The sequence below is a fragment of the Triticum aestivum genome, chromosome 3D, assembly GCF_018294505.1.
Source record: "Triticum aestivum cultivar Chinese Spring chromosome 3D, IWGSC CS RefSeq v2.1, whole genome shotgun sequence".
NCBI lineage: Eukaryota > Viridiplantae > Streptophyta > Magnoliopsida > Poales > Poaceae > Triticum > Triticum aestivum.
The window spans coordinates 259189282-259213671 of record NC_057802.1 but is presented as its reverse complement, the minus strand read 5'-3'; positions in this window follow the sequence as shown (position 1 = coordinate 259213671).

Genomic DNA, 24390 nt, shown 5'->3' with positions numbered 1-24390 from the left:
TACCAAGGATAAACAACTAGGTTGTCGAATCCCACACATACCAAGCATTTCAATCATACACACAATATGCTCGATATGTGTAAATACAACATGGCATCACAGCATAACTCTATGACAAGTATTTATTCATTAGGCTCCGAGGAGCCAAGATATTACAAACATGGGTCTCATGACCCAACATTCAGAACATACAAGTCAAAGCACATGCGGAAGCTTAACATGTCTAAGTACAGACATCTACAAATGAAAAAGGCTGAGAAGCCTGACTATCTACCAGATCCGGACGAGGGCACAAGATCATAGCTGAGGTATCAAGCTAAGCGTCGAAGTCCACACGGAACTACTAGCGAGACTGACGTCTCTCTGCAAAACATAAAATAGGCAAACTTGAGTACAAATGTACCCAGCAAGACTTACATCAGAACTAGCTACATATGCATTAGTATCAACAAAGGGGGTGGTGGAGTTTGACTGCAGCAAGCCAGCTTTGACTCAGTGGCTATCCTAAACTATGACTGCAAGTAACTCTTTTGCGGTGGCGCACACGAGTCCACATATTCACCATATCAATACACCACTATGGATCCGCACCCGTCTCCCTACGAGAAGGCCATCCATAGCACTCACGCTTATCTTGCGCATTTTAGGGTATCCACTTCAAGTTATCTATGAACTATACAGGCAACCCAGACGTCCTTTAACGCGGACGCGGCTATTCGAATAGATCAGTTATAACACTTTAGGGGTGTACTTCTTCACACATGTTTCCACCACTTAGCATCTTCACACGACATGTGCTCGGCAGACCTCAAGCGAAAGCCGACATGGGTGTAGACCATGACCTACCTAAACACTCAGGTCTCTAGTCCAGGTTTATCGCCTATTCAGGTTCCATCCGCAGAGAGTCCGGCCGAGGTTTCCACATACGGCCCCGAACGATGTGTACAGGGTTCCGCGACACCAAACGGGCGCCCGGCATACCCGGCCATGTGCCTACCGCATCACAGCCCACCCCTCGGGTCAGCGCTACGCACGGCCTCCAGCATACTACAAACACCAAAAACTACTTGCAACTCCTGGACAGAGGACTAGGGTGGTTAAGAAGTCGAGCGGGGTCATATTTCAGGGCCCAATGCATGGTAGTAGCTGTTTCATGGATCACAAACACAGAACTCAGTTCCTGAGGACGGCTTCAATGAGACAACCCACCATGTACTCCTACATGGCCTCTCACCGCTACCTTTACCAAATCGTGTTCACACACTTAGCTCACACAGAGTAGGACATGTTCATCACCATTCCAATTCATCCCCGATGAATCAAACCTGACTCAACTCTAAGCAGTAGCAGGCATGACAAACAAGCATGAATGAGTAGGCACATCAGGGCTCAAACAACTCCTACTCATGCTAGTGGGTTTCATCTATTTAGTATGGCAATGACAGGTCATGCAGAGGAAAAGGGGTTCAAGTACCGCAGCATGTAACAGTTGAATCGTTGTTGTCCTAATGCAGTAAAAGAGAGCAGGAGCGAGAGAGTGGGATTGTATCGGAATGAACAAGGGGGTTTTGCTTGCCTGGCACTTCTGAAGATGATATAGCTCTTCATCGGTGTCATCGAACTCATTGTTGAAACATACGTCTACCGAGGGGGAACAACCACCGGCAAACACAGAAAGAACACAATCAATGCAATGCACAATATGATGCGTGATAATGACATGGCAATATGATGTGATTTGAGCTAATGCAACTAGCAACAGAAGGGTTTGAGTTGATTTGAACCAAAGGTTCAAATTCAAATTCAACCTATGAATTTCGAAAGTGCATTTACATGTTTTGATCTATACAGCAAGGTTAGGTTGCTTTATCATGCATGAAAATGGTACAGATGGAGAGATTGGATTTTGCTGATCATTTTTCATATATAATTTAATTCATTTGGAGTTACGGTTGATTTTCTATGATTTTTAGATGTTTTGGACATTTTCTGAAGTAAATAAATCATTTAAGATTTATTTAAATTCTAGAAAAGGATTACTGCGTCAGCGTGACGTCATGATGATGTCAGCAAGTCAACATGGCTGGTCCGGGTCAAACCTGACCACTGGGGCCCACTGGTCAGTGACACAACTAACTAACAGAGTTAGTTAGTGTTAGGTTAAGCACTAATCTAGGTTAATTAGCACTAAACTAAACCTAACTAATAATTAACAGGGGCGGCCCACACGTCAGTGGGTCAAGGGGGAAGTCAAACCCCGGTCAAGCGGGGTCAAACCCGCTAGACCCGGTCCACGGCTCGTCGCCGGCGACGACAGAGACGACGGAGGGCTTCGGAAATCGCCCACAGGCGATGGTTTTGGGCGTGGGGAGGCTCTACGAAGAGCTGCTGCTCGCGCGCAGCTGATGGAGCAGACGGCGGGAGCTGGGGTGGCTGGAGACGACCACGGCAAGGTCATCCGCGGCGGCCGGAATTCGGCAAAGACGGGTTCGGCATTGCGGTGCACTAGGGGAGGCGCTGGTGGGTGCTACGTGCTCCTGGTGAGATACGAAGCATGGTCCCGTGCTCGGAAATGAGCTACGGTGGGCCTGGCCACGGCGGCGAGCTTCGGTTGAGGTGGGGAGGCAAGCTACAGGACGGGAATGGAGGGGGAGAGCACAGGAGGAGGAGCAGGAGCTCACAGGGTGTGGCGCAGCAGGTCAGCGGGCTCGGGGAAGCTCTGGAGTGATCGGGGCGGCGAGGGGGATCTCCGGCGTCCGAGGTTGAAGAAGACCGTGGTGACAATGGAGCAAGGCCTCCCGGGCTCATTTTCTCCTTCGGGTCGATGTTCAACGTCGCGGCGGAGGCTAGGGACACGGTGGGGAGGACAGGCGGGCTCAATTGTCACGGTGGTAGCGGGCGGCGGGAACGATGCGCAGTGGTGGCTCTCGGTGAAGCTCGAAATCGAGAGGGCAGAGTGGTAGAGCGAGCAGAGAGCGAGGGAGAAGTGAGAGGGGGCTCGGGCGTCTCCAGACGCAGACCAGGGCAAGGGATGGGGAAGCAGGAGGTGGCTGCAGCGAGCGCACGCGCGACACGCAGCTGCCTGCCTGCTCTGGCAGGAGGTTGAAGATGCATGTGCCCCGAGTGGGCTGGGCCGGCACAGTGTTGGGCTGCTACAGGTAAGCCAGGTAAGTTCTGTTTTATTTTCCTTCTGTTTTCTTTTATTTAATCTTTTGCCACTGTTTTTGATTTCAAACAAAATTCAAACAATGCCAAAACATTCTCTGAGTACTTTTATGTTGCTTCATGGTCTTTTCCAGAGGCACATAAATTATCACAGAGTATTTGAAATATATCCCGCATATATTTGAATATATTTTCAAATTTCAAATAGAATATTGATTTAAATTCAGAGACCAAATAGTTCCTTAAAAATGTTCCAGAATTTTGGTTTGGTATATAACTCTTGCCAAAATTCACAAAACTATTTTAGGGTATTTGTATTCACTGAATGCAATTTTAAGGGTTCTTGCCCTTCTTTTTAAAAATAATTTTTGAGGCTTTGAAAGTTCCTCAATTCAATTTCTTGAATTTAAACATGATGCTCACGTGAAGGGCTAGCCTAGTGCATACCAAAACTAGGGATGTGACAGCTCCCCCATACTAAACAAGAATCTCGTCCCGAGATTCAAGTCGTGAGATAGGAAGACAGAGGGACACAAGCTAACACAATCTTCATGATCCAGATGTCTTTCTCGAGGATGTTGATTCATTGCATCACCTTGATCTCGACGTCTTGCTTTGAGAACTACATCCAACATGACAACGAGTAGAAAGGGAGAATTTTAGAAGAATCGATCTTCCTGAGGTTCGAGCAACTTAGGATCATCTTAATGATCACAAGATCAACTCATGGAATGAGACATAGAAACATCTCTGGAGCTGAGAGGCAAAACATGCATCAGGAGGGACGGAAGAAACAATTTGACGAGGGTTTCAAAGTAGCGAGGAAAAATTGCCATGATTCCATAACGGGGCACCTCAGGAAAGGTGACTCATGGAATTATTCCCTTAAGTGGCAAAAAGAATTACTTTTGGTACATAGATCATTGAAACTCTTTATACCAGCCTAAGGCAATCGCAATCGATCGTTTGGCGGAGTTCGAATGGATGATGTGGACTACCTTGTTGAAGACAACCCGATGGATGATTTCTGCTTATCATCGGAAATGGAAGGGACCCATGGCAGACTGACACAATGACGGGTGCAAGCTGGGAACAAAATGCAAATACTGGGAATGACCTAACCATCATATCTGCCTGAGATTCAGATCTGGTTGGTAACGAGATATTTCAGACAACATGTCTGGAGGAGAAAGTTTGCAACACAAACCGACGAGATGACGTTGCGAGATTCTCGAGAAATGAACTACGATAGCAAGCTCCAAAACATGAGATGGTTCTGCTACATACATGTGAACACACTGTCCCAGACAAGCATGATCACGTAGTAGTCTTATAATAAAACACTACCGAGTTCAGGTGGGGAACCATCTTCAAGGATATTGGAATCTTGTGCATGAACTAGTATTCGCACAGCAACTCCTTTTCCTCGAACAAACCAATCAGTGGCTTGGTGTGCTAGGAACTCATATGGAGTGGAGGCGGCCAACCTATCAAACCATAGAGCACTTTGCACGTGCATGACTAACTTGGGATGGTTCCAGAGGAGGCAAAAACAAACTTTCTCGGATTCACGGCGGCAACTTGCATCAAATGCACATGAATTAGAGAAGTCACTTCTTTCATCCAACATATGCTTCATGAACGGGACATGAAGATAATGCTTTTAGAAGTTTCCAGCACTAGCTAGATGCTCAACACGAATCATGGTGGAGGTAAAAATGTTGTTGATGGGCTCAACAACAATTCATCTAGGTTTCCATATAGTTCGAATTCCACAACTATGTGAACAGGGTGGTAGCATTGGTCAGACCAAAAGATATAATGGTGTATGCCCAAGGGATCAACCACGAGTAAGACAACATTACGAATATCGTTCGTTCTGATTTAATTTGACGATAGCCCATACTCAAATCAAGGACTGGATAAGGTGATAGGTCTATTAACAGATCACGAGGTCAGTCGATGAAAATACCATCTTCCTTCAACACACATACAAGATATCCCTTGAAATGAACTAAGCTTGGTAAGCTTTTATCTTCCAACTCTCCAAGTTATTGTTTAGCTTAACCAACTAGCTCAGGGGTATCCAACACATATTCTTGGAGAAAGGCATGGCTACAAGAACCAACTTGATCACGAACTCAACATAGCGGTCAGGTGACAACCTGGTGATACTTCCGAGAAGATATTCGGGAAATCAGGAACCACCGACATGTTACTAAGCTCGAGAACAATCTTGCTTTTCAGGGGAAGACGATGTGATCAAGAGAGTGATGGATTGACACAATCCTAACTCATTGATCGAGGAGTGCACCGAAAATAAGGACTAGGTAGCACGATCAATCTTAGGATGATAATTCAATAACCAGCATGCTAAGAGTGAGAATATTGTCCATTAACTACCAAGCAACGAGGTTGCTAGGAGTATTGATTTCACACATCACAGTTCACTTGTCGGCATTCCGGTTACAACAACATGGGACCGGGGAATGAATAATGATGGAGAGAAGTATCACTGCGTCAAGAATTCATAAGGGGTGGTGCCATTCTCATGACATTCTTGACATAAAGATGGTAACACTCCAAGGTAGAACAGAGCAAAAGCTAGATTGGCATTTTGATCTGTGGAATACAACTACTTTGACCCAATCCTGGATATGGATGAGGTACTGGAGTTTGTTTCTCCTAGTCATTCTGAAATAGAATGGCTTGGCGGACCACAAGAATAATAAGCATCGATAACACGGATGCACAATTACTCCTGACTATCAATTGATAGACGATGGTCGGAATACAAATGAAGAGGGACAACTCAAGGGAACATATATCTTTCTGAGTTGTGGATGCATAGATTAACATGTCGAACCAAGTTCAACAGGTTTCTTCCAGATAACCCATGCAGAAAGGTAGAACTGGCAGAATCACAATTATGAATGGAGAACTCCTCACGAGTACTCTGATTGTGAGCTTTTGGTTCAAAGAACTTCTGCCTTAATGGTTCATGGTATTTGGAAGAAGGAAATACCACGGACCTCGAGGACCATCGCAAAGGTTACTAATATCATAAAGGAACTAGCAAACACTATCAACAGGAGGTAAGTAGAGTGAATCTCGGGTTCAAGAACCCAGGAATAGAATACCTACTAACTAATAACATCACGGGATGCTTTCGAGAATGATGGTCAGAATCATCACACTAGGAATATAAAGCATGGCTAGCTTACTAGGTGACTCCCTAAAACACCTAGGGTCATAATAATAGCTCCAACAGATATGTCAAGGTAGTGGAGTACCTCAACTCGGCAATTAGTGTGGTTAATCTGGCCCAAAAGAATAACAAAACCAGAGGAAAAGGATTTTGCAAATGCATGAGATGGTTTAGAAACCTGGGATGGCTCGGACATCATAACAGCTGTAAATGCTCAAAATGATTTGAGACATCCTGCAAAATGGTGGAATAACCACTAGAACATCATAATATCATGGTTCTGAGCCCAGCTATGACCACACGGAAAGTAGTAGAAACTGAACTGAGACTTGAATTCATCATTCCTATAAGTCTACAGATTAGTAACACGTGATCTTGATAGAAAGAAGAGAAACCCTAGTTCCTTAACCCCGTATGAAAGATAGGATGACTCGGATCAGAAGGGCACAAGGTATAAGGAGTAAAAAGAGCCTTACGTTCCCATCCACAATCAATTCCCTTATATAACTAAAGAATTTCTAGACTCAACTTCGACCATTTTGGCTTGGTAATCCTACAGGCAGTCAGGCTCTGATACCAAAGCTGTCAGGACCCCGATTCCAAGTCACATCGATCTAGCCGGTAACACCTCATATCACTTTGCGGCCTCACGCACGGTATTCCCATAGGTGTCGCCTTACCATGGCCCGGGACCGTTTGCGCCTTTTGGCTCACGTATATGATAGTGTCGCTAGCATCCATATGACAGAGAACCCGGGCCGACATGACTATTCGTGAACCCAAAGTGGCACTAACTTACGGGGACATGCATACATGAATCAACATCGAGCATGTCGGTCAGCAGCGTGCGAATCCAGGCTGTAGCACTGGGCTAATAGGACTCCGGTGAGCCGGGCTGTAGCAGGCTAGGCAGGACTTCGGATGTCACCGCGTGACATTTCCCCGAAGGGACAGACACAGGAACGAAGTGAATCACATACCGGCCAGTCAAGTGTTCCAGAGCAATAGTGCTGGGCTAGCAGGACTCCGGTGAACCGGGCTGTAGCGGACTACTATGGCTCATGGAAGCACAAGACTACATTTCCCCATAAGAGAGGCTACCAAGGAGAAACAACTAGGTTGTCGGATCCACACATACCAAGCATTTCAATCATACACACAATATGCTCGATATGTGTAAATACAACATGGCATCACAGCATAACTCTACGACTCAAGTATTTATTCATTAGGCTCCGAGCTGCCAAGATATTACAAACATGGGTCTCATGACCCAACATTCAGAGCATACAAGTCAAAGCACATGCGGAAGCTTAACATGTCTGAGTACAGACATCTACAAATGAAAAAGGCTGAGAAGCCTGACTATCTACCAGATCCTGCCGAGGGCACAAGATCGTAGCTGAGGTATCAAGCTAAACATCGAAGTCCACACGGAACTACTAGCGAGACTGACGTCTCTCTGCAAAACATAAAATAGGAAAACATGAGTACAAATGTACCCAGCAAGACTTACATCAGAACTAGCTACATATGCATTAGGATCAAGAAAGGGGGTGGTGGAGTTTCACTGCAGCAAGCCAGCTTTGACTCGGTGGCTATACTAAACTATGACTGCAAGTAACTCTTCTGAGGTGGCGCACATGAGTCCACATATTCACCATATCAATACACCACTATGGATCCGCACCCGTCTCCCTATGAGAAGGCCATCCATAGCACTCACGCTTATCTTGCGCATTTTAGGGTATCCACTTCAAGTTATCTATGAACTGTACAGGCAACCCAGAAGTCCTTTAACGCGGACACGGCTATCCGAATAGATCAGTTATAACCGTGCAGGGGTGTACTTCTTCACACATGTTTCCACCACTTAGCGTCAGCACATGACATGTGCTCGGCAGACTTCAAGCGAAAGCCGGCGTGGGTGTAGACCACGACCTACCTAAACACTCAAGTCTCTAGTCCAGGTTTATCGCCTATTCAGGTTCCATCCACAGGCAGTCCGGCCGAGGTTTCCACATACGGCCCCGAACGATGTGTACAGGGTTCCGCGACACCAAATGGGCGCCCGGCATACCCGGCCACGTGCCTACAGCATCACAGCCCACCCCTCAGGTCAGCGCTGCGCACGGCCTCCAGCATACTACAAACACCAGAAACTACTTGCAACTCCTGGACAGAGGACTAGGGTGGTTAAGAAGTCGAGCGGGGTCATATATCCGGGCCCAATGCATGGTAGTAGCTGTTTCATGGATCACAAACACAGAACTCAGTTCCTGAGGACGGCTTCAATGAAACAACCCACCATGTACTCCTACATGGCCTCTCACCGCTACCTTTACCAAATCATGTTCACACACTTAGCTCACACAGAGTAGGACATGTTCATCACCAGTCCAATTCATCCCCGATGAATCAGACCTGACTCAACTCTAAGCAGTAGCAGGCATGACAAACAAGCATGAATGAGTAGGCACATCAGGGCTCAAACAACTCCTACTCATGCTAGTGGGTTTCATCTATTTACTGTGGCAATGACAGGTCATGCAGAGGAAAAGGGGTTCAACTACCACAGCATGTAACAGTTGAATCGTTGTTGTCCTAATGCAGTAAAAGAGAGCAGGAGCGAGAGAGTGGGATTGTATCGGAATGAACAAGGGGGTTTTGCTTGCCTAGCACTTCTGAAGATGATATAGCTCTTCATCGGTGTCATCGAACTCATCGTCGGAACATACGTCTACCGAGGGGGAACAACCACCGGCAAACACAGAAAGAACACAATCAATGCAATGCATAATATGATGCGTGATAATGACATGGCAATATGATGTGATTTGAGCTAATGCAGCTAGCAACATAAGGGTTTGAGTTGATTTGAACCAAAGGTTCAAATTCAAATTCAAACAATGAATTTCCAAAGTGCATTTACATGTTTTGATCTATATAGCAAGGTTAAGTTGTTTTATCATGCATGCAAATGGTACAGATGGAAAGATTGGATTTTGCTGATCATTTTTCATATATAATTTAATTCATTTGGAGTTACGGTTGATTTTCTATGATTTTTAGAAGTTTTGGACATTTTCTGAAATAAATAAATCATTTAAGATTTATTTAAATTCTAGAAAAGGATTACTGCGTCAGCCTGACGTCATGATGATGTCAGCAAGTCAATAGGGCTGGTCCGGGTCAAACCTGACCAGTGGGGCCCACTGGTCAGTGACACAACTAACTAACAGAGTTAGTTAGTGTTAGGTTAAGCAAAGCACTAAACTAGGTTAATTAGCACTAAACTAAACCTAACTAATAATTAACAGGGGCGGCCCACACGTCAGTGGGTCAAGGGGGAAGTCAAACCCCGGTCAAGCAGGATCAAACCCGCCGGACCCGGTCCATGGCTCGTCGCCGGCGATGACAAAGACGGCGGAGGGCTTCGGAAATCGCCCAAAAGCGATGGTTTTGGGCGTGGGGAGGCTCTACGAAGAGCTGCTGCTCGCGCGCAGCTGATGGAGCAGACGGCGGGAGCTGGGGTGGCCGGAGACTACCGCAGCGAGGTCATCCGCGATGGCCGGAGTTCGGCAAAGACGGGTTCGGCGTTGCGGTGCACTAGGGGAGGCGCTGGTGGGTGCTACGTGTTCCTAGTGAGATACGAAGCACGGTCCCGTGCTCAGAAATGAGCTACGGTGGGCCTGTCCATGGCAGCGAGGAGCCATGGCGGCGGCGAGCTTCGGTTGCGGTGGGGAGGCAAGTGAGAGGACGGGAACGGAGGGGGAGAGCACTGGAGGAGGAGCAGGAGCTCACAGGGTGTGGTGCAGCAGGTCAGCGGGCTCGGGGAAGCTCTGGAGCGATCGGGGCGGCGAGGAGGATCTCTGGCATCTGTGGTTGAAGAAGACCGCGGTGACAATGGAGCAAGGCCTCCCGGGCTCGTTTTCTCCTTCAGGTCGACGTTCAGCGTCGCAGCGGAGGCTAGGGACACGGTGGGGAGGACAGGCGGGCTCAATGGTCACGGTGGTAGCGGGCGGCGGGAACAGCGTGCAGTGGTGGCTCTCGGTGAAGCTCGAAATCGAGAGGGCATAGTGCTAGAGGGAGCAGAGAATGAGGGAGAAGTGAGAGGGGGCTCGGGCGTCCCCAGACGCAGACCAGGGCGAGGGATGGGGAAGCAGGAGGTGGCTGCAGCGAGCGCACGCGCGACACGCAGCTGCCTACCTGCTCTGGCAGGAGGTTGAAGACGCATGTGCCCCCAGTGGGCTGGGCCAGCACAGTGTTGGGCTGCTACAGGTAAGCCAGGTAAGTTCTGTTTTCTTTTATTTAATCTTTTGCCACTGTTTTTGAATTCAAATAAAATTCAAACAATGCCAAAACATTCTCTGAGTACTTTTATGTTGCTTCATGGACTTTTCCAGAGGCACATAAATTATCACAGAGTATTTGAAAATATATCCCGCATATATTTGAATATATTTTCAAATTTCAAATAGAATATTGATTTAAATTCAGAGACCAAATAGTTCCTTAAAAATGTTCCAGAATTTTGGTTTGGTATATAACTCTTGCCGAAATTCACAAAACTATTTTTAGGGTATTTGTATTCACTAAATGCAATTTTAAGGGTTCTTGCCCTTCTTTTTAAAAATAATTTCTGAGGCTTTCAAAATTCCTCAATTCAATTTCTTGAATTTAAACATGATGCTCACATGAAGGGCTAGCCTAGTGCATACCAAAACTAGGGATGTGACAGCGAACGTCCACGTGAGTGGTATGGTCTGGAGGCCCTGAGCTGGCTGATGTATCTGCTTGGCGTGGAACTGGCAAGCTTCGCAGGACTTCACCAACTCGGCCGCGTTGTTGATCGCCGTAGGCCACTAAAATCCACTGCGGAACACCTTGCCAACGGGAGTCCGTGACGACGAGTGGTGTCCGCAGTCCCCTCCGTGTATGTCAACCAGCAACTCCTTTCCTTGGTCACTGGAAATGCAGCGTAGTGAAACATCATTCGGTCGCTTTCTGTACAAATCTCCGTCCTGGATACAGTATGCCGTGGCTTGCCGGGCCACGCGCTCTGCATCCTCTTCCTTCTCCGGCAGCGTCCCTCGCATCAGGTACTCCTTGAATTCCTTGGTCCAGCATTCCTCCTGGAGCTCGAACGCCAAGAGCAGGAGAGCTCCTGAGGTCGGGCCACAAGCTAGGGCTCCTGTGGAAGGTGGTTGCGGGAGCTCCTCCCGAGGCTGAACCATGCTTGAAAGTGCTGGCGTCGCTGATGGCTTGAAGAGCCACTCTTCGAAGACGCTAGGCTCCTGGGGCTGCCGCTTGGATGCCCTCCTGGCGATGTCATCGGCCTCTTTGTTGGTGCCCCGGGGCACATGCGGCACCTCTAGCCCCATGAACTGTTTTTCCATCTTACGCACTTCTGCGAGGTAAGCCTCCATGTGCTCGTCCTTCAGCTCGGATACCTTGTTGGAGAAGTTGACGAGGAGCTGCGAGTCGCCCCTAACAACAAGGCGCTTCACCCCCAGAGCTGTTGCGGCCTTCAGGCCAGCTATGAGGCCCTCATATTCTGCGATGTTGTTGGAGACCTTCTCGCCCTGCTGAAAGTAGAGCTGCACGGCGTAGTGGAGCTTGTCCTGAGTGGGCGAGATGAGTACTGCCCCAGCCCCCGCGCCCTGATGCGCGAAGGCGGCGTCGAAATACATGACCCAGCCGTCCGGCGCCTCGCTACCCAGCGAGGTGGACCGGTCTTTGCCTCTTCAAGTGCCGGGGCATCCCCCCATTCCGCCACAAAATCTGCAAGCGCGGCTCCCTTGATGACCCGGGTAGTGCTGAACTCCAACTGGAACGCTTGCAGCTCGATTTTCCATTCAGCGACCCTTCCAGCAGAGTTCGGGCTCCTGAGCACTCTCTCCAACGGGTAGGCAGAGACGACCTTGATGGGGTGGCCCTGGAAGTAGTGCCGCAGCTTGCGGGAGGCCACCAAGAGTGCGAGGAGGAGCTTATGAGGCATTGGATACCGTGGCCTTGCGTCCCGCAACACCGTGCTGACAAAATACACCGGGTGCTCGACAAGGGCTGGCGTGCTGTCGGGGCTTGGGTCTTGCGGAGGTTGGGACGTCTCCTGAGGTGGAGGGGCTCCTGAGGCCTGACTGCTTTCGGGAACTTCGGCGACGTTGTCCTGCTGAGCTTGGTCTTTCACTGCTGAGGCTTTTGCGGCGCCTCCCTGGCCCTGCATTACTTCGGCTATAGCTTGGCGCAACGCACCCTTGGCTTGACGCTCCTCTCGAACCGCCACCAGCGCTGCGCTAGCGGAGTACGGGGTGGCGGCAAGGTAGAGCACCGGGGGCTCGAGAGGTCGTGGTGCCACCATCACCGGAGGGCTGGTCAGGTATTTCTTGAGGTCTTGGAAGGCTCGGTCGGCCTCCAGGGTCCACTCGAACGGGCCCTTCTTCTTCATGAGCTTGAAGAAGGGTAAGGCGCGCTCTCCCAGCTTGGAGATGAAGCGCCCCAACGCGCTGTAACGCCCACGATGGGGCTATATCTCCCACGTGTCGAGGCACGACCTAGAGGCATAACCGCATTGTGGTTTTGTCGCAAGAAGGGTCATCTTCACACAATCCCATGTAATGAACAAGAATGGGATAATGAGAGTCGGCTTACAATCGCCACTTCACACAATACATAAATATAATTCATACATCATCCAAAATCCACACATAGACCGACTACGGTCAAATCCAAATGAAAATAAGATAACCCCAAATAATAGATCCCCGATCGTCCCAACTGGGCTCCACTACTGATCATCAGGAAAATAAACATAATAACGACCACGTTCCTCGTCGAACTCCCACTTGAGCTCGGTTGCATCATCTGCACTGGCATCATCGGCACCTGCAACTGTTTTGGTAGAATCTGTGAGTCACGAGGACTCAGCAATCTCACACCCGCGAGAGCAAGACTATTTAAGCTTATAGGAAAGGATGGTGTAATGAGGTGGAGCTCCAGCAGGCACTAAGCATATATGGTGGCTAACATACGCAAGTGAGAGCGAGAAGAGAAGCAACGCAACGGTCGCGAAGCTAGAGATGATCAAGAAGTGATCCTGAAACTACTTACGTTCATGCATAACTTAGCCTTCCAACCTTTACCAAATATATAGATGCATTAATTAAACAAGAGATATTGTGATATTCCAAAATATCCATGTTCCAACATGGAACCAACTTCAACTTCACCTGGAACTAGCAACGCTATAAGAAGGGCTGAGCAAAAGCAGTAACTTAGCCAAACAACGGTTTGCTAGGAAAGGATGGTTAGAGGCTTGACATGGCAATATGGGAGGCATGATATAGCAAGTGGTAGGTAGCGCAGCATAGCAATAGAACGAACAACTAGCAAAGCAAAGATAGAAGTGATTTCGAGGGTATGGTCATCTTGCCTGCAAGGTTCTCAGAGTTGTCGAAAGCTTGATCCTCGTAAGCGTACTCAACAGGTTCCTCATTCACGAACTCGTCTCCCGGCTATACCCACAGCAAGAACACAAGCAATCGAACCACAATCAATCACGGGAAATGCACAAGCAACATGATGCAAAACATGTATGATATGCGAGATGTGGTATGCGATGCATATGCGTGCTCCGGAAGAAAAATGATAAACAAAGCAGTAACTTGGCAAACCAAGCATGCCACTGGAAAGATGAGATGATTTCGGTCGAAATCGATATAAAGATCACCGGAAACGGATGCACGGTTTGCAAATGGCAAGAATGACACGAATCTGCGATTAACAGCATGATAGCACATAGAATACATCAAGTAACTATGCTACAACACTCCAACATAGCAAAAAAGCATATGGCAGTAATCTACAGGAGATGATTGACAAAAGATGAACACTGAGCTACGGCTAGATCACACCACACCAGGTTCAAACAAGCATGGCAAAAGTGCAAAAGATAACAGGTTCACAGACTTGGTGAAATTACTGGACATGGCTGAAACAGCATCAGGTAGCAATGTTCAGAGCAAGCAATCAACATGCTACAGGAACTTAACCTGGCAAAAAAGGCATGCCATGAATCTAATAAATGCATATGACAAAAGTCCCTTACTGACCATAAGCCAAAAAGGAACATACGATATGATGGCACCCATGTAAACATAGCAAGTTTCATTAACAGGTTCCAGACTTGGTAGAAAACAGAGCATGGCAGAAACAGTATTACGAAGGCATCTTGGTGAGCTTGATGCACTCACCACAAAGCAATGCATGACAAAACAAGCATACCTACATAAAGATGGCATATATATGAAGCTATCCATGGCAAGAGCAATATCATAGCATGCATGAAACAACTACAAAAACCTTGGCAAAATTGAATATCATGTTAAGAATCTTCCAGGAATATTTTATAGCAAAAGTAGAGCAGGATTTAGTCATGCTAGGACACTGCATAATTTAACAACAGGGGCATGGATGGATAGATAACACCTATATCTACAAAACATCCTTACTCAATATCACCAAAAGGGGAATGGATCTCTCTGTAGACACATGGATACATGGCAACAAAATAACAGCAGTCACAGACTGTAAAATTACTAAGTCCCTGAAATCAGAAACATCACGAAGCCTAGTTTGCATGCTTGTGCTAGTCACCACAGAGATCAGAAAAATACATGGCATACACCTCTGTAAAGATGGCATGGCATACATCAAAACACATGTATAGCTCATGCCCATAAGATGCACACATCAAATGCAACAAAAATGACAAATCCTCAAGTTCTGATAAGTAACAGCGGTAACAACATATAGCACTCTTGCACCAGAGCTTTGGGCATCAAGATGGACTCAAATGAACATGGCATAATGGAACAAAATGAAGACCATCTCGAGGCGAACATTTTGATAAATTACACGCACGAAACGGAGCTATATGCAGAGAGTTATGATGCAATGAACATGACCATGTAATGTAAAAGATTCGGGACGGAGAATTCGAGAGGGGGGAAGAAAGTCAACCCTAGTGGGATCCAGATCGGATCGGGCCGAGGCTTGCCGGGCTACTCGCCGGAGCTCGGGGTGGTGCCGGCCGGAGGAGAGGGCGACGACGAGGGAGAGGAAGGAGGCGCCGGGCGAGGACGAGGGAGACGGCGGCGACCGGCGACGAGGGCGGCGGAGGCGACGGCGAGGCGCGCGGAGGCGGTGGCGGGAGGCGCGGCGATGGGCGGCGGCGAGGCGGCGGGGCGTCGTGGGAGGAGGCGCGCGGGAGGCGGGCGGCGGCGGCTCGGGCCGCAGGGGCCGGCTGCGGGCTCGCCGGGCCGCGGGCGGCGCCGGGTACGGGGCGCTGACATGGCGTGCAGCGGTTGGCCGGGCGTGGCGGCGGGGATGCGTCCGCCCGGTGTGGACACGTCCGGTGGCGGCGAGGGCGATTTGATCTAGGGTTAGGGTGGTTTTTGCCCGAGATTTTGGAGGGGGGAGGTATTTTTATAGGTAGAGGGAGCTAGGAGACTCCAAATGGAGTGTGGTTTTCGCCCACACGATGGTGATCGAACGACCTAGAGCATGGAAGTGACTTAGATGGGTTTTGGGCTATTTTGGAGGGGTGTTGGGATGCAACACAAAGAGGCCTTTGCGGTTACCCGGTTAACCGTTGGAGTACCAAACGACCTCCAAATGGAACGAAGCTTGACAGGTGGTCTACCGGTGGTATACCAAGGCCACTTGGCAAGACTCGGTCCATTCCGAGAACGTTCAACACCCCCTCACGAAAAGAAACAAAAGGGGTGCACCGGAGGAGGTAGGAGTGCCGGATTGCAAAACGGACAACGGGGAAAATGCTCAGATGCATGAGACGAACACGTATGCAAATGAGATGCACATGATGACATGATATGAGATGCATGACATGAACAAAATGCAAAACGAAAAACAAAACCCGACCACGAATGGAATATCATAACACATAGCCGAAAATGGCAATAGTTGGAGTTACAAATATGGAAAGTTACATCCGGGGTGTTACAACACTCCACCACTACGAGAGGATCTCGTCCCTAGATCTAGGACTGAAAGAACTCCGGATATTCGGAATGGAGGTGATCCTTGCGTTCCCAGGTGGCTTCTCGGTCGGAATGGTGCGACCACTTCATTTTCAGGAATTTGATTGACTTGTTGTGAGTCTTGCGCTCAGTTTCTTCAAGAATAGCAACGGGGGTGCTCATGATAAGACAGATCTTGGAGGTCGATCTCTTCGAAGTTGATGGTGCGCTCAAGCGTCTTGAAGCACTTGCGAAGCTGTGACACGTGGAACACATCGTGCACGTTATCGAAGTTGGAAGGAAGCTCAGGTTGATAGGCGAGGTCGCCTCTTTTTCCAATGATCTTGAAAGGACCCACATATCTAGGGGCAAGCTTCCCTTTGATACCGAAGCGACGAGTGCCTTTCATTGGAGAGACGCGGAGGTAGACATGGTCTCCGATATCGAAAGCCAAATCACGGTGCTTACTATCATAGTAACTCTTCTGGCGCGATTGCGCGACTTTGAGATTGTCACGGATGACTTTACACATTTCTTCAGCTTCTGTGATTAAGTCATTGCCAAGAAGTTGGCGTACACCAGTCTCTGACCAAATGAGAGGAGTACAACACTTTCTGCCATAGAGAATTTTGAATGGGGCCTTGCCCGAACTTGCTTGGAAGCTGTTGTTGTAGGAGAATTCGGCATATGGAAGACAATATTCCCATTTCATGCCAAAGGAAATGACACAAGCCCTGAGCGTATCTTCAAGAATTTGATTTACTCGCTCGACTTGGCCACTAGTTTGAGGATGGAAAGCTGTGCTGAAGCGAATGTTGGTGCCCATGGCCTTCTGGAAGGAGTCCCAGAACTTTGAAGTGAAGATGCTTCCACGATCTGAAGAAATCAATTGAGGAATACCGTGCAAGGAGACAAACCTGGAGTTGTATAGCTCTGCCAACTGAGCTGCTGTGATAGATTCTTTGATTGGAAGGAAATGAGCCACTTTAGTGAGCTTGTCGATGACAACGAAGATAGCATCATTTCCGCGCTTGGACTTTGGAAATCCAGTCACGAAGTCCATTTTGATATGATCAAACTTCCATTCTGGGATAGCAAGAGGTTGGAGGAGACCAGCTGGTCATTGGTGTTCTGCTTTCACCCTTCGACAGACATCACATTCATTCACGAATTGAGCGATTTCTCGCTTCATTCGAGTCCACCAATACGACTACTTGAGGTCATGGTACATCTTCGTACTTCCAGGATGAATGGAAAGAAGAGAATTGTGCGCCTCATTCATAATGACTTTCCTTAGAACACCTTTAGGAACCACAATCCGGTCCTCGAAGAATAAAGTGTCTCTGTCATCAATGCGATAGCACTTGTATTTGGAAAGACCCTTGTTGATACCACGTTTCACCTTCTTCACCATGGTATCCAGGAGTTGTGCCTCACGAATTTGATCTTCCAAAGTAGGAGAGACTATGAGGTTGGCAAGAAAGCCTAGAGGAACAACTTGGAGATTCAGCTTGCGGAAAACTTCACAAAGATCCGGTTGGAATGGCTTGAGGATTAAGCTGTTGCAAGAAGCCTTCCTGCTCAAAGCATCTGCAATGACATTGGCTTTGCTTGGAGTATATTCAATACTCGGATTGTACTCTTGAATCATTTCGACCCATCGAGTCTGCCTGAGGTTGAGGTTGGGCTGAGTGAAGATGTACTTGAGACTCTTGTGATCGGTGAATATGTCCACTTGTCTTCCCAACAAGAGATGTCTCCATGTTATTAATGCATGGACAACTGCCGCCAACTCAAGATCGTGAGTGGGGTATTTATTTTCATTGGGCTACAACTGACGAGAGGTATAGGCCACAACTTTCTTCTCTTGCATTAACACAGCACTGAGACCTTGAAGAGAAGCATCACAGAAAACTTCAAATGGCTTGGATTCGTCAGGAGGAGTCAAGACAGGAGCTGTGACGAGTTTCTCTTTGAGAGTGTTGGAGACCAGACATACTTCACATGCTTCTGGAGGAGGTTGGAAAGAGGCTTTGCAATCTTAGAGAAATTCTCAATGAATCTTCGGCAATAGCTTGCAGGACCAGGAAAACTGCGAAGCTGCTTGACATTCTGAGGAGGTTCCCAATTCACAATTGCAGACACCTTCTCGGGATTAACAGCGATGCCCTTGGCAGAGATGATATGACCAAGGTAAAGAACTTCATCGAGCCAAAACTCACATTTGGAATACTTCGCATAAAATTAATACTCTCTGAGCTTGTCGAGCACCAATCGAAAATGTTTGGCATGATCCTTCTTATTCTTGGAGAAGACCAAGATATCATCGAGATACACCAGGATGAATTCATTGGTATAGGGGTTGAAGATGAAATTCATCATTCGAGAGAATGTTGGAGGAGCATTGACAAGGCCGAAAGACATGACAGTATATTCATAAGAACCAAAGCTTGTTCTGAATGCTGTCTTGGGAATATCTTCTTCATGAATGTGAATCTGATGATAACCCATACGAAGGTCAAGCTTGGAGAATACTTTAGTACCTTTGAGTTGCTCGAATAACTCATTGATGTTGGGAAGTGGATACTTGTTCTTGATTGTCTTCTTGTTCAATGGACGGTAGTCGACACAAAGTCGGTCCGTGCCATCCTTCTTCTGGACAAAAAGAACACCACAACCCCATGGAGATGAACTCGGTCTGATCAAACCCAGACGCTCTTGTTCATCGAGCTGTTTCTTCAATTCCTTTAGCTCCTTGGGTCCAAGCTTGTATGGACGCTTGCAAACGGGTTCAGTGCCAAGCTCTAGATCGATAACGAACTCGACTGGCCGGTGAGGAGGCATACCTGGAAGCTCTTCTGGAAAGACATCTTGGTACTCACAAACGACTGGAATCTGAGAAATAACATTCAATTCGCCCTTCTCATTGAGAGAAAATAACCGAATGGTTTCATCACGAGCGGCATAGATGATAACATCCTCAGAAGAGTGTGTCAATGGAATTTCTCTGGCAGCACAATCAAGTTGAGCCTTGTGCTTAGAAAGCCAGTCCATCCCGAGAATAAGATCAATATCCGAGTCACCAAGAACAATTGGAGAAGACAGAAATTTATAGTCGCCCATCTTGATACCGACATTTGGAACCATCATGCTAGAGCTCAAACGCTTAGCCAGAGAAATAACTTGCATTGCTCTAGATAATTCCTCGGAGCCCCCTGGCCCCGTCGTCAGCACCGGCCGCCAGAGCCGGTGGTGGGGCGCTTGTCATGAGGGTGAAGTGCGGATCGACGGAGGAGAAGCTACGGTGCACCCCTACCTAGCGCGCCAAATGGCGGATGTGGGGTTCCGGCAAAACCCTTAATGTTCGAACTCTGGGGTGCGGGCGGAGTTCTTTCCCCCCTACCGATCTACGCCCTAGCTCTCTAAGATGTTGCGGATGAACTCGACGAACTCACAACACAGGAAGACACAAGATTTATACTGGTTCGGGCCACCGTTGTGGTGTAATACCCTACTCCAGTGTGGTGGTGGTGGATTGCCTCTTGGGCTGATGATGAACAGTACAAGGGGAAGAACAGCCTCCTGAGGTTGAGTTGTTCTTGTGCTTGTCGAACTTGTGTGGAGAGGACTCGATGCCCTCCACTGTGGTGGCTAGTTCTACTTATATAGGCCCTGGTCCTCTCCCCAAATATTGAGCGGGCAGGGAGCCAACAACGGTGGGCAAATTTGAAAGGGGACAGCTAGTACAAGCTATCCTGACAAAAGTGGTCTTCGCCTGCAAAAGGCTCTGGTGGTGACGCCGTCTTGGGCTCCATGGTGACCTCCATCCTGCCGTCCTGCTAGCCTTGGTCTCGTTGCACCGATATGGAAACCTTTGCCTGATGCCTCGGTACTCCGCGCCTGCGCCTGCCTCCTTAGCACCAAAGAGGAAACAAGGACGCTGCGCACGCTGGCGCCCGCCTGGTGTCGATCGTCATGGATCACTTCACGAGAGCCTCGCGAGGTTTGCCCCACCTTGATATCTCCGCTCCTCGCGGACGCTGCGGCAGTGGTATCGCCGCAGCGCCTGCTGGTACCTTGCCGCCCTCAGTGCAGCTTCGCGACCACGCTCCTCCCCCAGCACGAGGTCCATCCCCCGCGTGGCGTCCTGCTACGTTTCATCGAATGCCAGGACCCGTGCGGAGCGATGCTTAACCTCGTGAGGAAGGACTGCTTCAGCTCCGTAGACGAGGAAGAATGGGGTCTCGCCCATTGGTTTGGTGTGGTGGTGCGGATAGACCACAACACGGACTGGAGCTCGTCGTGCCAGCCCCTGCCACAGGCCTCGAGCTTCTTCTTGAAGGTCCTGGTCTTGAGGCCGCTCAGGACCACCGCGTCGGCGCGTTCGGCCTGACCATTGCTCCTGGGGTGCGCCACCGAAGCGTAGCAGATCTGTGTTCCAAGGTTAGCACAGTAGGTTTTGAAGAGGTTACTAGTGAACTGCGAGCCGTTATCTGTGATGATGCGGTTGGGGACCCCGAAGCGGCTCACGAGGCCCTTGATGAACTTGACAGCAGAGCCAGCTGGGATGGTACGGAAGGCTTCCACTTCCGCCCACTTGGTGAACTTGTCGAAGGCTACATAGAGGTAGCGGTAGCCCACATGCGCTCGAGGGAACGGGCCCAAGATGTCCAGCCCCCAGACCGCGAATGGCCATGTGAGCGGAATGGTCTGGAGGCCCTGAGCCGGCTGAGGAATTAGCTTGGCGTGGAACTGGCAGGCTTCGCAGGACCTCACCAGCTTAGCTGCGTCGTTGAGGGCAGTGGGCCAGTAGAACCCACTATGGAATACTTTGGCGACAAGGGTCCGTGATAATGAGTGGTGCCCGCAGTCCCCACCGTGTATGTCAGTTAGCAGTTCCTTCCCCTGGTCCCTGGAAATGCAGCGAAGGGAGACGTCATTTGGCCGCTTCTTGTACAACTCACCATCCTGGATGCAGTATGTCGTGGCTTGCTGAACCACATGCTCTGCATCCTCCTCTTTGTCCGGCAGCGCCCCTTGCATCAGATATTCTTTGAATTCCTTGGTCCAGCATCCCTCCTGAGGTTCGAGCGCCAAGAGCAAGCGAGCTCCTGAGGTCGGGCCATAGGCCAGGGCTCCTGAGGCAGGAGGCTGTGGGAGTTCCTCCCGAGGCTGAGCCGTGCTTGAAACTGGTGGTGTCGCCGATGGCTTGAAGAGCCATTCCTCAAAGACACCGGGCTCTTGTGGCTGCCGCTTGGATGCTCTCCTGGCGATGTCGTCGGCTTCCTTGTTGGTGCCCCGGGGCATGTGCTGCAGCTCCAGGCCCAAGAACTGCTTCTCCATCTTGCGCACCTCTGCGAGGTATGCCTCCATATGCTTGTCCTTCGGCTCGTATACTTTGTTGGAGAAGTTGACATGGAGCTGCGATTCGCCTCTAACGGTAAGGAGCTTCACCCCCAGAGCTTCCGCGGCCTTCAGGCCAGCTATGAGGCCTTCGTATTCTGCGATGTTGTTGGAGACCTTCTCGCCATGCTGAAAGCAGAGTTGCACGGAGTAGTAGAGCTTGTCCTGAGTGGGCGAGATGAGTACTGCACCAGCCCTTGCGCCTTGGTGCGCGAAGGCGCCATCGAAATACATGACCCAACCGTCTGGTGCTTCACTTCCTGGCGAGGTCGACCGGTCTTCGCCTACTTCAAGCGCCGGCACGTCCATCCATTCCGCCACAAAATTAGCGAGCGCGGCTCCCTTGAAGACCCTGGTAGTGCTGAACTCTAACTGGAATGCTTGCAACTCGATGTTCCACTCGGCGACCCTTCCAGCAGAATTGGGCCTCCTGAGCACCCTCTCCAACAGGTAGGCTGAGACGACCTTGATGGGGTGGCCCTGGGAGTAATGCCGCTGCTTGCGCGAGGCCACCAAGAGTGCTAGTAGGAGCTTCTGAGGCGTGGGATATCATGCTCTTGCGTCCCGCAACACCATGCTGACAAAATACACCGGGTGCTCGACAAGGGCTGGCGCGCTGGCGAGGCTCGTGTCTTGCGGGGGCCCAGACATCTCCTGAGGTGGTGGAACTCCTGGTGCCTGGTCGCTTGCGGGGGTCTTTGTGACGTCGTCCTGCCGAGCTTGGTCTTCTGTTGACGCCGCTGCGGCTCCCGCGGCGCCTTCCTAATCTTGCGTCATTTCAGCTGCAGCTCGGCGCAGTGCGCCCTTGGCTTGGTGCTCCTCCCGAACCGCCACCAATGATGCGCTGGCGGAGTATGGCGTAGCGGCGAGGTAGAGCACTTGGGGCTCGAGAGGTCGTGGTGCAACCATCACCGGTGGGCTGGTCAGGTACCTCTTGAGGTCTTCAAATGCTTGGTCGGCCTCCTTGGTCCACTCGAATGGGCCCTTCTTCGTCATCAGCTTGAAGAAGGGTAGGGCGCGTTCCCCTAGCTTGGAGATGAAGCGTCCCAATGCAGTTACCCGACCAGTCAACTTTTGCATCTCCTTTAGGGTCTGCGGCGGGCTCATGTCCTCGATGGCCTTGATCTTCTCTGGATTCGCCTCGATCCCTCTATGGGACACGAGAAAGCCCAGCAGCTTGCCGGAAGGGACGCCGAACATGTACTTCTCCGGGTTGAGCCGCAAATTCACCTGGCGCAGGCTCTCGAAGGTTTGTTCCAGGTCTTGGATCAGGGTTCTCGCCTCCCAAGATTTCACCACAATGTCGTCGACGTAGGCCTCTATGTTTCTTCCGAGCTGTCGCGCTAAGGCGATGTGCATCAGTCGCTGAAAGGTGGTGCCCGCGTTGTGCAATCCAAAGGGCATGCAGGTGTAACAGTACACCCCACACGGGGTCAGGAAGGCTGTCTTCTCCACATCTTCTACCGCCATCTAGATCTGGTGATATCCTGAGAACGCATCCAGGAAGCACAACAGGTCGCACTCGGCGGTGGAGTCGACGATCTGATCGATGCATGGGAGTGGAAACGGATCTTGGGGGTAGTCTTTGTTAAGGTTGGTGAAGTCGACGCACATCCGTTCCTTCCCGCCTTTCCTCAACACTACGACGGGGTTCGCCAGCCATTCGGGATACCGAACTTCGCGAATGGCACCCGCTGCTTCTAGCTTGCGGGTCTCTTAGATGATGAAGGCCTGCTTCTCAGTGGACTGCCGTCTTGCCTGCTGCTTCACGGGGCGTAGATTGGGGCATACCCTTAAATGATGCTGAATCACCTCTCTCGGGACTCCTACTAGCTGATTGGGCTCCCACGCGAATATATCCTTGTTTGCGCGCAAGAACTTCACCAATGCTTCGTCTTGCCCTGGGTCAAGGCTGGCACCTATGGTAAAGGTGTCTCCTGAGGACATGTCCTCACTGACCGGCACCTGCTTGGTTTCCGCCTTGTCTTGTGTGAACAACAGCTTCTTCTTGGTCGGCAGGGCGCCCTTGGGCTTGGAGGCGCCCGCGTCGGCAGGCTGCGCTGTCGTGGCGGTTTTGAGGGTGAGCTTGAGGGCCTTCACGGCCTCCTTGGTGTCCCCCTTGATGGTGAGGACGCCTTTGCTCCCAGGCATCTTCATGAGGTTGTAGGCCGGATGAGTCGCTGCCATGAATTGAATGAGAGCTGGGTACCCGAGGATGACGTTGTACGGGAGGCCGATGCAGGTGATGTCGAAGTCGACCAGCTCGGTGCGGTAGTTGTCGTGTGTGCCGAAGGTGACGGGGAGGCGGATCTGTCCCAGAGAGCGGGCAATGCCGCCACCGACTCCTGAGAAAGGCTTGCTGAGACTGAGCCGCTCGAGTGGCACGTGAAGAAGGCTGAAGGCCTCTACGGAGAGCAAGTTGAGGCCCGCTCCGCCGTCGATGAGGGTCTTGGTAACAGCCACGTTGCAGATGGTGGGCGTGCAGAGCATTAGGAGCTTGCCCGAGCCGGCGGTAGAGTTGGGGTGGTCTTCTGAGCCAAAGGTGAGGTCGGCCTCTGGCGCAGCCCAACCCGG